General features: G+C 34.1%; 1 pseudogene; it reads left to right on the top strand.

Moving 5' to 3' along the window:
- Positions 1–434: 434 nt before the first annotated feature.
- On the top strand, positions 435–3,739 carry LOC145074089 (pentatricopeptide repeat-containing protein At2g03880, mitochondrial pseudogene; annotated as a pseudogene).
- Positions 3,740–14,098: the final 10,359 nt, after the last annotated feature.

Below are 14,098 nucleotides of genomic sequence, written 5' to 3' on the forward strand. Positions count from 1 at the left end.
ACATGTGTATATGTATGATAAACACTCAAATAGCTCTTCAATCTATTTAGTGATTTCACAGAATTACCTACAGAAACTGCATCAAAAGAACATATTTATGTGGATTGCAGAAAACGTAATGACCAATTTGATTATATCGAATATTTTCTTCCTACACCAAGAACCATACCATGAGAAGAAAATATCAATAAATCAATTAAATATACATTTAGTTTCGATCTTTAACTTTCTGTAAAAAAAAACTGAAAAAATGTTTCTATATTAAAATAAAGTAAATTAAATAAATAAATAAAGTATTAAAAATGTTACCCTCCCTATCAAATCAGATTAAACACTAAAAAAAAATTAAAATAAAAAATATTACCATTCCCCTAGGCTAATATTAATATATTATCACTCCCTTAACCAAATAAGTTTATTTTGAGAAAGCCCAAACACCAACACGTTCACTTGGCGGGGGATTACACGTTCGCGCGGCAGCAGTGTAGCACCCTAAGAACTCAGCAGCTCCAACACCACGTATTTGTGCGCAGTGCAGCGCACTTGGTGCTCTTCCTCGTACCATATTCGATTGCATGGAATTTCCTGAACTCCCACCTCTTAAAATGCATCGTCGCTCACGAAATCCTCTTAAAAATCTCTTCTTTAACGCCTTCACTAAAACCCATTTCATCTCTCGCTTCAATAACTCTCATCAGTCTTACACAAACAGGTCATCAATTTCTTCCTACTGCACTTCTTTACAACTTACCTCACTAAGACCTAAATCCCATTCACCCATTAAAAAGAAAAACGTTCCTAGAAAGCGGGATAAAGAGAAACTAAGACGGTATTCAGAAAGTCTGCGTGATTGTGCTGCAAATCGGTCTCTGAACGAGGGTAAATCAATACACAAGCAGATTAAGGAAAGTGATATCGAATTGGATTCTCATTTGTGGGTATCGCTGATTAATTTCTACGCCAAGTGTGGGTGTTTGAGTGTCGCACGCCAGGTATTAGACGAAATGCCTCAGAAAGATGTTGTGTCTTTTACAGCTCTTATTAGTGGATTTGTAGGCGAGGGAAGTGGCACTGAAGCCCTCCAGTTGTTTCGTGAGATGCATGAAGAAGGCATTAAGCCGAATGAATTCACATTAGCCATTGTTCTAAAAGCTTGTTGTATGTCTTTAAATGTGTCTTTTGGTAAGCAGCTACACAGTGAGATTGTTAAAGCTGGATTCTTTTCAGATGGGCATGTTGGCTCTGCTCTTGTTGATCTTTATGCTAAATGTGGTGAGCTAGAATATGCAGAAAAGGTCTGCCTTTTCTTACCTGAACAAAATCCAGTTTCTTGGAATTCATTACTTAATGGATTTGCTCTAGTAGGTGATGACCAAAGGGCTTTAAACCTATTTTGTAAAATGAAAGAAACTGAAATGAAGTTTAACAAGTATACATTATGCACTATTCTCAAAGGATGCACGATTTCTAAAAATCTAAAAGCAGGAAAACTTGTACATGGTATGGCAATTGTGAGTGGATGTGAACATGAAGAATATGTAAGTTGTAGCCTAGTTGACATGTACTCCAAATGTGGGAAATCAGATGATGCATTAAAAGTGTTTTCACAGATAAAATCTCCAGATGTTGTAACATGGAGTGCTATCATATCTTGCCTTGAACAACAAGGAAAAGAAGAAAAGGCAACCGAGCTTTTTTCCATGATGATGTCATCAGGAATAAAACCAAATCAGTTTACCTTTACAAGCATTATCACTGCTGCTAAAGAACTAGGTGACTTACAATACTCTCAATCTCTTCATGCTTGTGTTCATAAATACGGTTTTGCAAACGAAACTTTAGTCAACAATGCATTGATCACAATGTACATGAAGAACAAATCTCTTGATGATGGTTTAAGAATCTTTAACACAACGAATCATCAGGATTTAGTTTCATGGAATGCAGTTTTATCAGGATTCCATGACACTGAAAGCTCTCATGGATCAAGAATCTTTAAGGAGATTCTTGTAAATGGCTTTAAACCCAATATTTATACATTTATCAGTGCTCTACGTTCTTGTGTAACAAGTGAATTCGGGAAGCAAGTTCATTGTCATGTTATAAAAGAGAATCTTGATAGTGATTGTTACATTGGAACAGCTTTGATTGACATGTATGTGAAGTCCAAATCCATTCAAGATGCAGAAAAGATTGTTAATAGGATGAATGAAATTGACCTTTTCACTTGGACAACGATAATTTCAGGATGTGCACAAATCAATCAAGGGGAAAAATCGATTCTTTACTTCAATCAAATGAATAAAGATGGTGTGAAACCGAATGAGTTCACTCTTGCTGCATGTTTAAGAGGTTGTTCTGGAATCACAAGCCTCACAAATGGAAAAAAGATTCATTCTTTTGTGATTAAAGATGGTTTTGTTAATGACCCTTTTGTAGGAAGTGCACTTTTAGACATGTATGGAAAGTGTGGTTCCATTGATGAAGCTGAAATGATCTTTGAAGAAATGGAATCAAATGACACAGTGTTGTGGAACACAATCATTAATCAATATTCACAACATGGATATGGAGATAAAGCTTTGAAAGTGTTTGAAGTAATGTTGACTAAAGGTATATCGCTTGATGGGGTTACATTCATTGGTATACTTTCTGCTTGTAGCCATTTGGGATTAATAAAGAAAGGGAGAGAATATTTTCACTCCATGAGTAAAGATTATGGAATTACTCCAAGTATTGACCATTATGCCCTCATGGTTGATATTCTTGGTAGGGGAGGGAAGTTTAATGAAGTTGAAAGTTTCATTGATGAAATGAAGTTAACTCACAATAGTTTGATTTTGGAGACACTTCTTGGAGCTTGTAAAGTTCATGGGAATTTAGAACTCGGTGAAAAAGTTGCAAAAAAGCTTTTTGAAATTGAACCCGAAGTGGATTCTAATTATATTATGTTATCCAATATTTTTGCATCCAAAGGGATGTGGAATGAAGTGGCTAAAATAAGGGCAAAGATGTCAAGTCAAGGGATTAAAAAGGAACCAGGGTGTAGTTGGGTTGACCTTGACCATGGTGGTCAAACCCATGTGTTCTTATCACAAGATGGTTCTCATTTTCAGATACTTGAAATCCATCAAAAGTTGAAAGAATTGGAGGAAAAGCTTTTTTCAATGGGTTACATTCCAAATCTTGATTATGTGCTTCATAATGTTTCTGAGAGAGAAAAACGTGAAATTCTTTCACATCATAGTGAAAGATTAGCTCTTGGGTTTTCCCTAATTAACAAGAACTCGAATAAAATGGTGAGAATTTTTAAGAATTTGAGAATATGTGGAGATTGTCATGAGTATATGAAGCTTGTTTCAAGAATCATAAATAAGGATATTGTTATTCGTGATGCTAAGAGATTTCATTGTTTTAAAGATGGTTTGTGTTCGTGTCAAGATTATTGGTGAACATGATGAATCTTTGTTAATGGGTGTGTGAAGGTGGAATGTGTAATACAATCATGTTTTTTTGTTGGCTTACTAATTCAAGATTTCTTTAGAACAATCTAAAGAAATATTTAGTTTTGGGTAATATGAATAGTTTCTATAGAAAATGTCATTTTTTTTTGTTCATTAGTTATTCACTTATTTGTATGGTGTTGTTAGTTGTATGCATCTCACATGAATAGTACCAATTTGTTCATGTGTGTTTTGTTTTGATTATATGTTATTGTGGTTCCACTCGCAATCAAGAAGTTATTCGCTTTATTATCTTGTTTAGGTCTCAACCATTCTAAGCCCAAAAATAAAAAGATATTAATTTTTGATTTTAGGCTTGGCCTTCACATTTTTAATAAATATTATAAAAATGAAATTGTGTACATAATACATGATTTGTTTTTACTATATTTTTCTGATTTTTTATTCTATATTTTTTTCTTAATGGAATATATATATATATATATATATATATATATATATATATATATATATATATATATATATATATATATATAGGTTCATGTGAGACGGCCTAATTTTGTGAGACCGTGAGACGTATTTTTTTATTTTTTTTATTTTTTTTAGTTAATTCAAGTTCCGAAAATAATAATTAAAAAAAGAATTTTTTGATTTTTCCATTTATTTTGCATTTTAAAATTATTTTTTAGAATATATACAGTGTAATATTCTATTAGAATATTTCACGCATTTTTCAAAAAAATGGAATTTATTTTTATTTTTTTAGTTAATTCAAGTTCCGAAAATAATATTTAAAAAAAGAATTTTAGATTTTTCCATTTATTTGTATTTTAAAATTAATTTTTAGAATATGTCAGTGTAATATTCTATTAGAATATTTCACGTATTTTTAAAAAAAAAAACAGAATTTTTTTTTATTTTTTTTTATTTTTTTATTTCTTTTAGTTAATTCAAGTTCCGAAAATAATATTTAAATTTTTTTTTTGGATTTTTCCATTTATTTTGCATTTTAAAATTATTTTTAGATTTGGTCTCACGGTCTCACAAAATTAGAATGGTCTCAAATGAACCTGAATATATATATATATATATATATATATATATATATATATATATATATATATATATATATATATATATATAGAGAGAGAGAGAGAGAGAGAGTCAAGATCAAATAAGAAGGAAATTTTTGGTAGGAAGGTAAGAAGTTTTTTTTCTACATATTTTTTCGCGAACAAACAAAATGAATCATTAGATGATTCGTTTGTAAGATGATTCACAAAAAAAATTCTCAAAAAAACATCTCGATGATTCATTTATACAATGATTTTGTTGTTATTCACTAAAATTGTCACAAAAGTGAATTTTTGCTTAATTTACTTAAAAAGGAATCATAAAGATGTTTTTTGGGGAATTTTTTCTTGTGAATAATCTTACAAATGAATCATTTAGTGATTCATTTCTTTTGTTCGTCAAAAAAATATATAGAAAAAAAAAAACTTCTTACCTTCCTACCAAAAAAAATTCTTACCGGATATATATATATATATATATATATATATATATATATATATATATATATATATATATATATATATATATATATATATATATGACCTCAAATAGAGACAACAACGGTTTGAGTTTGCATACTCATTTTTTAATTTTAGAACCTTTTATATTTTATTTTTAAATTAAAAACACACTCTAGCAAATAGCTAGATCAACAAACCAAACAATTATACTGGGATAATTATAGCGGGGGTTTTAACCCAAGAGTTTAAATCTATATTAAATTTCGTATTCCTATTTGGAGCAAAAGTTGTATTGGTTCGGTACCACCAAATAACCCATAAGGTCACATAAGAAATCATGTCTAAATCTTTTATCTTACAACCCGAATCCTTGAAGGCCTCAATAAAGTCTACCACGTCTAGGAAGCTTTCATACAACAGTAAAGCCACTTAAAAACCAATCTCCAAACTTGATATGAACCTCACACTAAAAACAACATGATTTGCAGTCTCTTGCTTACCGCACATCAGACTTATCAAATGTTCTAAATAATGTTAGGCGTGATTTGACGATAATGTTAAGTCTTAAACTTTTATGACTCGTGACGAGCCATGTCATTTGTAATTCGTGACTTAAGGTGATAATTTTGTATATATATATATATATATATATATATATATATATATATATATATATATATATATATATATATATATATATATATATATATATATATATATATATATATATATAACTTAAAAGGACATTTTGTTAAAACACGACATTAATGGGGTGTTTGGGATTTCATTTAAGCTGAAAAGTTCTTTTTGTTAAAGAACTTTTTGACTTTAACCTTTTTAGGGGCAAAAGTGAAAAGTCAATTTTAAAGAGTGTTTGTCTAATATTTCTTGACTTTTTAAGGTAATTTATCTTTTAAGAAGGTAAAAGTCATAAAAAGTCATGATTTTCTTGTCTTTTGAAAAAACCACACATTTTTTCTTGCCAAAAAGTTAATTTTAAAAGGTCATTTGCAAATGTCAAACATCTTTTAGAACTTTTTAACTTTTTGGAAAAGCCAAAAGTCAAAAGTCACTTAAGAAACACTTCCAAACACCCCTTAAGTATAAGCCTTAGAGTCATGACGAAGTCATGCCGAACTTTTTAGAACCTAGGACATAACACCAGATACATGACCGGTCCAAACATATAGTGGGCTCGGGGCGAGAAAAAAAAATGGCCCCTAAAGTCAAATATAATATAAGATTAAAAAAACATTTATAAAATTCATTAATAATTTCTTTAAAAAAAACACAAATATAGCAACAAATATTTATAATAAACAACAAATTTAAAAAAAAAATCTTCTAGACTCTAGCTATTTTAGACGCAAAATCATTGATAATTCTATCAAGATAGATTATATCTAACATATATTTCTCTATATATAATATTTCAAAACCATTCAACATTTCTTGTGATATTTATGACCTTAGATAAGTTTCCGATAACTTCAACTTTAAAAAAATTCTCTATGCATATGTGTGACACCCGATTCAAGGTATTTTACATTTATGACCCTTGGTATAAAAATAGTTTGCAAAATTGGTCTCTAATGGTGTTAAATGAAAAGTGGAAGTTGTGCGGGTACGTTGGACGTACGTCTATTGTAACATCCATAGAAATCATGTCAAATTTAAACTTTTTAAAATATTTCAAAACCATTAAAACAATACAAAACTTGTTTTCAAAATAGTATAATATCAGAGTATCCCAGAAACAAAGTCATAAATGTGAGAAGCAGTACGATCACGTCTTTGCCTTCCTGCAATCATCTGATGTATCTGAAACAAAAACTGAAACTTTAAGCTCAAAGCTTAGTGAGTTCTCTCAAAATACCCATACACACAGCAATACACATATAATCACGGACAAAATACTATGGGTCCAATCAACCATCGGGTTGGAATGCCAACATACTATGGGTCCAATCATCCATCAGGATGGAATACTCCAGACTTGTTGACCGACGCATGAAGCAACCCAATCTCACCGTATACAATGACATATATGTCGGGTCCAATCAACCATCGGGTTGGAATACCCCATGCCCAATCAACCTCTAGGTCCAGTCATCCATTCGGATGGAATACCTGGTTGGAACGACAATATATATATATATATATATATATATATATATATATATATATATATATATGGGAAAACTACAATAAAGTCCCTACATATTGACCTCATAATCGATTTAGTCCTTATATATTTTTTTTTATTCAATTAAGTCCCAAATACCGGTAATCGTATTCAACTTAACCCTTTGACCCGGTCAACAGGTCATCCAACTTTCAAAAATTATATTTTTGGCCCAGATTTTAAAATTTATTACAAATTTGGTAAAAAAATTTACACTTTTGGCCCAGATTTTAAATTTTTTTTACAAATTTGGTCAAAATTTTACCTTTTTTTGCCCAAATTTTAGAATTTTATTATGAATTCATCCTAATTTTAGTTTTTTTTACAACTTTTTTTCTCAAAAAATTGTTTCTAATATGTTTTTTCTTTATAAAATCATATTTATACAAAAAAATGTATTTTCACATAAAAATCTTATATTTTCTATATAAAAACTTTTCTTAAAAAGTTTTTTGTATATGAAATATCTAGTTATAAAAATATGTATTCATTTAGTATATAAATATATATATAAATTCGTTTTTATAAAAAAAATGTATACAAACACCTATCACCTATATATATATATATATATATATATATATATATATATATATATAAATGCACACAAATATGTGTGTATCTATATTTTTTTATAAAATCGTGTTTTTTTATGTTTTTTTATAAAAACGTGTTTGAATAATTTTTTTATATAATATGTGTTCGTATACATTTTATAAAAATGTGTTTGAATAAGTTTTTATATAATACGTGTTTGTATATATTTTATAAAATCGTGTTTGTATACATTTTATAAAATGTATACAAACAAGTATTATATAAAAAAAATATTCAAACACGTTTTTATAAAAAAATATATAAACAAACACGATTTTATAAAAAAAAATATAGATAAAATAGGTGTTTGTATACATTTTTTTTGTAAAATACGTTTTTGTATACATTTTTTTTATAAAAACGGATTTCTATATATTTATATACTTAATAGATACCTATTTTTATAACTAAATATTTCATATACAAAAAACTTTTTGAAGAAAGTTTTTATGTATAAAATATAAGATTTTTATGTGAAAATAAGTTTTTTTTTTTTATAAATATGATGTTATAAAGATAAAACATATTTCAAACAATTCTTTTAGAAAAGAAGTTGTAAAAAAACTAAAGTTAGGATGAATTCATAATAAAATTCTAAAATTTGGGCAAAAAGGGTAAAGTATGGACCAAATTTGTAGCAAAATTTAAAATTTGGGCCAAAAATGTAAATATTGGACCAAATTTGTAATAAAATTTGAAATCTGGGCCAAAAATGTAATTTTTGAAAGTTAGATGACCTGTTGACCGGGTCAAAGGGTTAAATTGAATACAATTACTGGTATTTGGGACTTAATTGAATAAAAAAAATATATAGGGACTAAATCGATTATGAGGCCAATATGTAGGGACTTTATTGCAGTTTTCCCTATATATATATATATATATATATATATATATATATATATATATATATATATATATATATATATATATATATATATATATATATATATATATATAACAGGTTCAGTCATCCTCGGGATGGAAAACCCTCGGCCCACAACCATTAGGTTGAAATGCCCACATACTATGAGTCCAATCATCCTCGGGATAGAATACTCACGGCCCACAACCATCGGGTTGGAATGCCTAGGTCTGTTGGCTCTCACACAAAACAGATAAGCCTCAACCACTAGTCAAACATGTGCACATATATCAGCTAATCACATAACAGTTTATAGATAGACAACCGATCTAACATATCATAACGACATAGTAACATCCTATCTACCAAGATACTGATCTAACGGATCATATCTGATGGGTTTTGAGCATTCTAACACTTTCTAAGTGTACATGCAACCCTAATAACCTTGGATCTATGTTTGTCTAATTATCATGCAAAGTTGAATTCCAAGGTTATATTCCTATCTAGCATACATGGGGAACAATTTTTAACTTGAATGAAAGATAGAATAACTTACCTTGTTGTTGCTTATGATCCTTGAAACCTTGTGAGCCTAGCACCCCAAGTGTGATGCCTCAAATGCTTCACACAACACCAAATGCTTTTGGAATGACTTTAGAGAGAATACACACTTCTAAAATCGGCCTAGCCTTCTTGTTTCTTATGTGTAGCCAATTTTGGTGGAGAATATGTTCTTTATATAGTGTCGACACATCTAGGGTTACACCATGTAAACCCTAATGTGTCATGACTCTTCATTTCCATGACCCATGGGTTTGTAACTCCCACGAAACATCCATGGAGCATCCTATGGGTTTAACCCAACTTGATAATCCATGGAGCCTCTTAGCCCACTATACAAGTTATGGATGATTTACATAATCAACCCATATATTTAATTAGTTATCTTTTGATCACTTAATTAATTCTAAATTAATTCTTGATCAAACTAATTAAATAATATTATTAACATATTAGAACTTATAATATATTAATAATCCACAAGTGTTATTTCTCTCATTTAGTCTATCCAATTGCATGGTGCCATGCAACCCAAATGGACCATATCGGGTCGGGTCAAATACATACCAGAAATAGTTATGGATTTAGACACCTTATCCAACAGTCTCCCACATGGATAAGTCTAAGTAACTCCGAAATCGGGACATTATACCCGGGTATCACGGAACACCATTACAGAACATCACCATGTCCTGCCTCAACCATTGATCTCCTACCCCCAACACCATACAGATACAATAATACATTTCCTCTGAACCCCATAAATAATTCTTCATTTTACCCAATGCGCAACTTTAGTGTATCCAAACACTCAATTGGAATACAAGGAAAGCGCTAACGCTTCAGAACACGCTGATGATCCTCCGAAACCCTTTTCCCCTGCTGCTCAAAATCCAAGCAAGGATACACATATCGGCCCGGGAGTTGGCTGCTCGATAATCTTCTATCCACCCCAAAAGGGGCATATACAATCCATACTTCGACCCAAAAGTTCTCAGACACATACCACATGTATTATCTCGCCCTTCACCTTTCCTTGATCACCAATGACCCTGGTCTCATGAATTCGAGCCGCAGGTTTCTGTGTCCAACCCCTAGCCGCTCTTGCAAAAATCTCTGCTTCCCTCAAAAAAATACCCAGTTCTCCCCCACCTAGGGTTCTAACCATCGCCAATTGACGCATCAACACTCTACCACACAGATGGTTTCCTCTAGAAACATCGCACCTACGCTTGGAAGGTGCCACACAACGACCAATGATCTCCCCATGTAGAGATCGAGAAACCTCAAATACCCTAAATCTCCGAAGAAATCCTTAGGAACTTCTCATCACGACCGCCTCTATCCATTCGAAGTCTCATACCCTCCCAATACTGAACATCCCAACTGTCCAGTACTATCATTGACTCTTAGACTGAAACAATAAATCATCATACTCCTCATCTTTGACTTCTCAACCCCCGTTCCAACACGTGGATCATCACGAGAATAGGGACTCCACTACCATACTCAATACCCATCATAGACAGAAGAGCCACCGCTTTGATATACTCGACTGGATTACCCGTTGATACCGCTACCACACGCCCTACTATACTTAATTAGGGTGTAATGTGATCCTTGACCATCTCAGTCCCCACTGACTACCTGCTCATGGTAGATCATTTCCTCGCGGCAGACACGCTGCCTGATACTCTGATAGAAAAATCGACATCAATGTCAACCCGTAGAGTTTACTCCTAAACCTAAAACTAAAATCTCACGCCTCTCCTACTTCCCACAGGAAACATAAATAGCACCCAACAAGTCACAGAAGGTGACATCTCCTCATTCGGCTGATTGCTCACTCAGACCGCAATCCCTCATAAATTCCTTCTCTACTAATCCTTGAGTCTTGCGACTACATCTGACATCTTACCAAGGTACTCTAAAATGCTCCCAACCTCCCTCTCAAGGGATGCTTCTTCGGACTTAATCATGGCCCTCAGTCCTAAAACTCCATCGCGTCCAAACTCCATCAATCAATCCTGATCGGATAACCAGAGAATCACAAGTATCATTTGCTAAGAACCATGGTACTTAGCCCCTGACACCTCTTCTCAATCTGCTACTGCTACAATGCATGGTACACGAACCATAACATCACTCCCCAATCCACCTCGATGTATGGTACCCGAACCATAACATCACTCCTCAATCTGCTCCGATGTATGGTACTCGAACCATAACATCACTCCTCAATCTGCTCCGATGTATGGTACTCGAACCATAACATCACTCCCCAATCTTCTCCAATGTATGGTACTCGAACCATAACATCACTTCTCAATCTGCTCCGATGTATGGTACTCGAACCATAACATCACTTCTCAATCTGCTCCGATGTATGGTACTTGAACCATAACATCACTCCTCAATCGACTACTTAGAACCTTCAGAATACTCCCTGTATTGAGTATGGGTCCTCTACTTTCGGTAGTACGGGCCCATATTACCTGCCACATCTACCCATACTTTCCACACGGACCATTCCAGAGCTCCTAAGTAGCTGCTCAACCTTCTCGTTTACTAATTCTGCCACGCGTGCTCGCTCCTCAGCGAAATGCTCTACTCCGCCAGCGTACTCATCTGGCTAAGGTCACTCCCTAGGCTCTTCCTTGGTCCTCCCACTTCTCCGCCATCAGCTGTTAAAGAGATCTTAATGATGCCAGCCATCTACCTCCTGAATATCGTCATCTTCACTTGGTAGTTGACTCCATCATCGAGAGTTCCACAAAGCACGAAGCAAGCAACATTCGGGCATCGAAGAATACATAGAACTCATTCTGGGTGATAACTCCGCTTGCTCTGCTCATTCTCAAAAGTACCACCGAACTTTGCAACTCTACCCTTCGCGGTTTCTAACTATTCTTTCGATAAGCACCACAACTCTCATCTAGGCGTCTCTCCTAGATTACTCCTCTACTCAAATCCCCTAAAAAGATTCCAACTGAATACTCTCACTCATACTCAAAAGCACATCACATATAACAACAACTCCTAGGCTAAGACATCACAAATCAGGCCACTCTAGTCCTAAGATATGAAATACCTAGCCTATCTCTAGCATGCATAATATCTTATAATATGTATCATAAATATCTCATAACGCAAAAGTAAGGGTATTTTGGGAAATCACCGTTCGGGTTCTGGCTGATTGTACACACTGTTCTTCCTCGCTTTCTCTTTGAACTCTTATTCACTTTTAGAAAATCATTTCTTTGAAAACTTTTTCTTACTCCCTCGGTTTGAGTCCAGATTTACCCGAAGGTGCATCCGAGTCCCTCAAACCAAGGCTCTGATACCAACTTGTAACACCGAAATTTTCAAAACAAAATTTTCATTTAAAATCGCTTATATTTTTAACACTTTTCATAAAAATCCCATTTTTGTTTAAATTATAATACATGACTCCTTTGTTCAATCGATTAATAAACCAGGATCCTTAAAACAAACGCTTCCTCTGGTGTGTACAATCGAGCCGGTGCCGTCTCGTAATCCTGAGAAAACCTGAAGCACATAACACAAAACACTGTAAGCATGAAGCTTAGTGAGTTCCCCAAAATACCGCATACAACACATACGCCACTCGAGGCTATAGCACGACCCTCCGGTCGTTGTGTCTCAGCAGGACCCTCCAGTCCCGTAGCTCGTTGTACCCTCTGGTTCGGTCATAGCTCGTTGGGCCCTCTGGCCTGGTCTGTATCGTTGGACCCTTCGGTCCGGTCTGTATCGTTGGACCCTCCGGTCCGGTCTGTATCGTTGGACCCTCCGATCCGGTCTATAAAATCATACAACATACATATATCACATAGCACATAATCTCATACTTAGCACATAAGACCCTCTGGTCAACACATAATACCACTCTAGGTAACGTATAGTGGGAAGACTCACCTCAAACGAAGTCGGATGAACTCTCGTGCTCAACGTCCCGACCTGGCCTCCTCCTATTATTCAAATAACATCCCCGATCAACGCTCTCTCATTGTCTCAGCTCTAAATATTGGGTAGAAGACCATTCTACCCTTCCCTGAACTCTCTAAAGTCAGTCTTGACCAAAACCCTAAAGTCAACGAAAGTCAACGGTCAAACTTTGACCCGACTCGTCGAGTGCACAAAGGCGACTCAGCGAGTCCACATGTGTCCATGGAATCCTCCTCCTAGCCTCGCTTGACACGTCGAGCCAACCCCTTGCTCGACAAGTTACACCTGATATGAATCGCGAGGCAACCCCGACTCGACTCGTCGAGTCCGCTCATGAACTCGGCGAGTTGCTCCCATGACAACACTCATCTGACCTTCTGAGGTTAGATCCGCTCCTCAAATCCATAGATCTGACTTCCCTATGACCAATAACCACATAAAGGTCAAATCTTGGTACACATGCAAGGCTCTCTATGCTTATTTTGGTGAAATCCTCCATATCATGACAACCCTAGCTCATAACTCCAAGGGAAAGGCATAAAGCAGAATGGAAGGGACTCTCTGGACCTCTCAAGTAGGGGTGAGCATTTGGACCGGCCCAGACCGAACCGGACCGGACCGGCTCTTGGACCGGACCGGTTATGGAGAATTTTGTGGACCATGGACCGGACCGGATGAGTCGTGTCCGTGTCCGTGTCCGTGTCCAGGTCCGAGTTTTCCGGTTTTTGGACCCGTTTGGACCGGTACAACTTTAATTGCTTAGAGTATAATAAGTAATCTACATTGATGTATAATATTATAACTTGCAAAATTAATATGTTTCCGTTTCACGCCTAACTAATCTACATTGATGTATAATATTATAACTTGCAATTTGCAAAAATTAATTTTCCAAATAAAAGCAACTAACATATAAGTCAAG

This window comes from Lactuca serriola, chromosome 9 (genome assembly GCF_051521515.1).
Source record: "Lactuca serriola cultivar US96UC23 chromosome 9, Lser_US96UC23_V15, whole genome shotgun sequence".
NCBI lineage: Eukaryota > Viridiplantae > Streptophyta > Magnoliopsida > Asterales > Asteraceae > Lactuca > Lactuca serriola.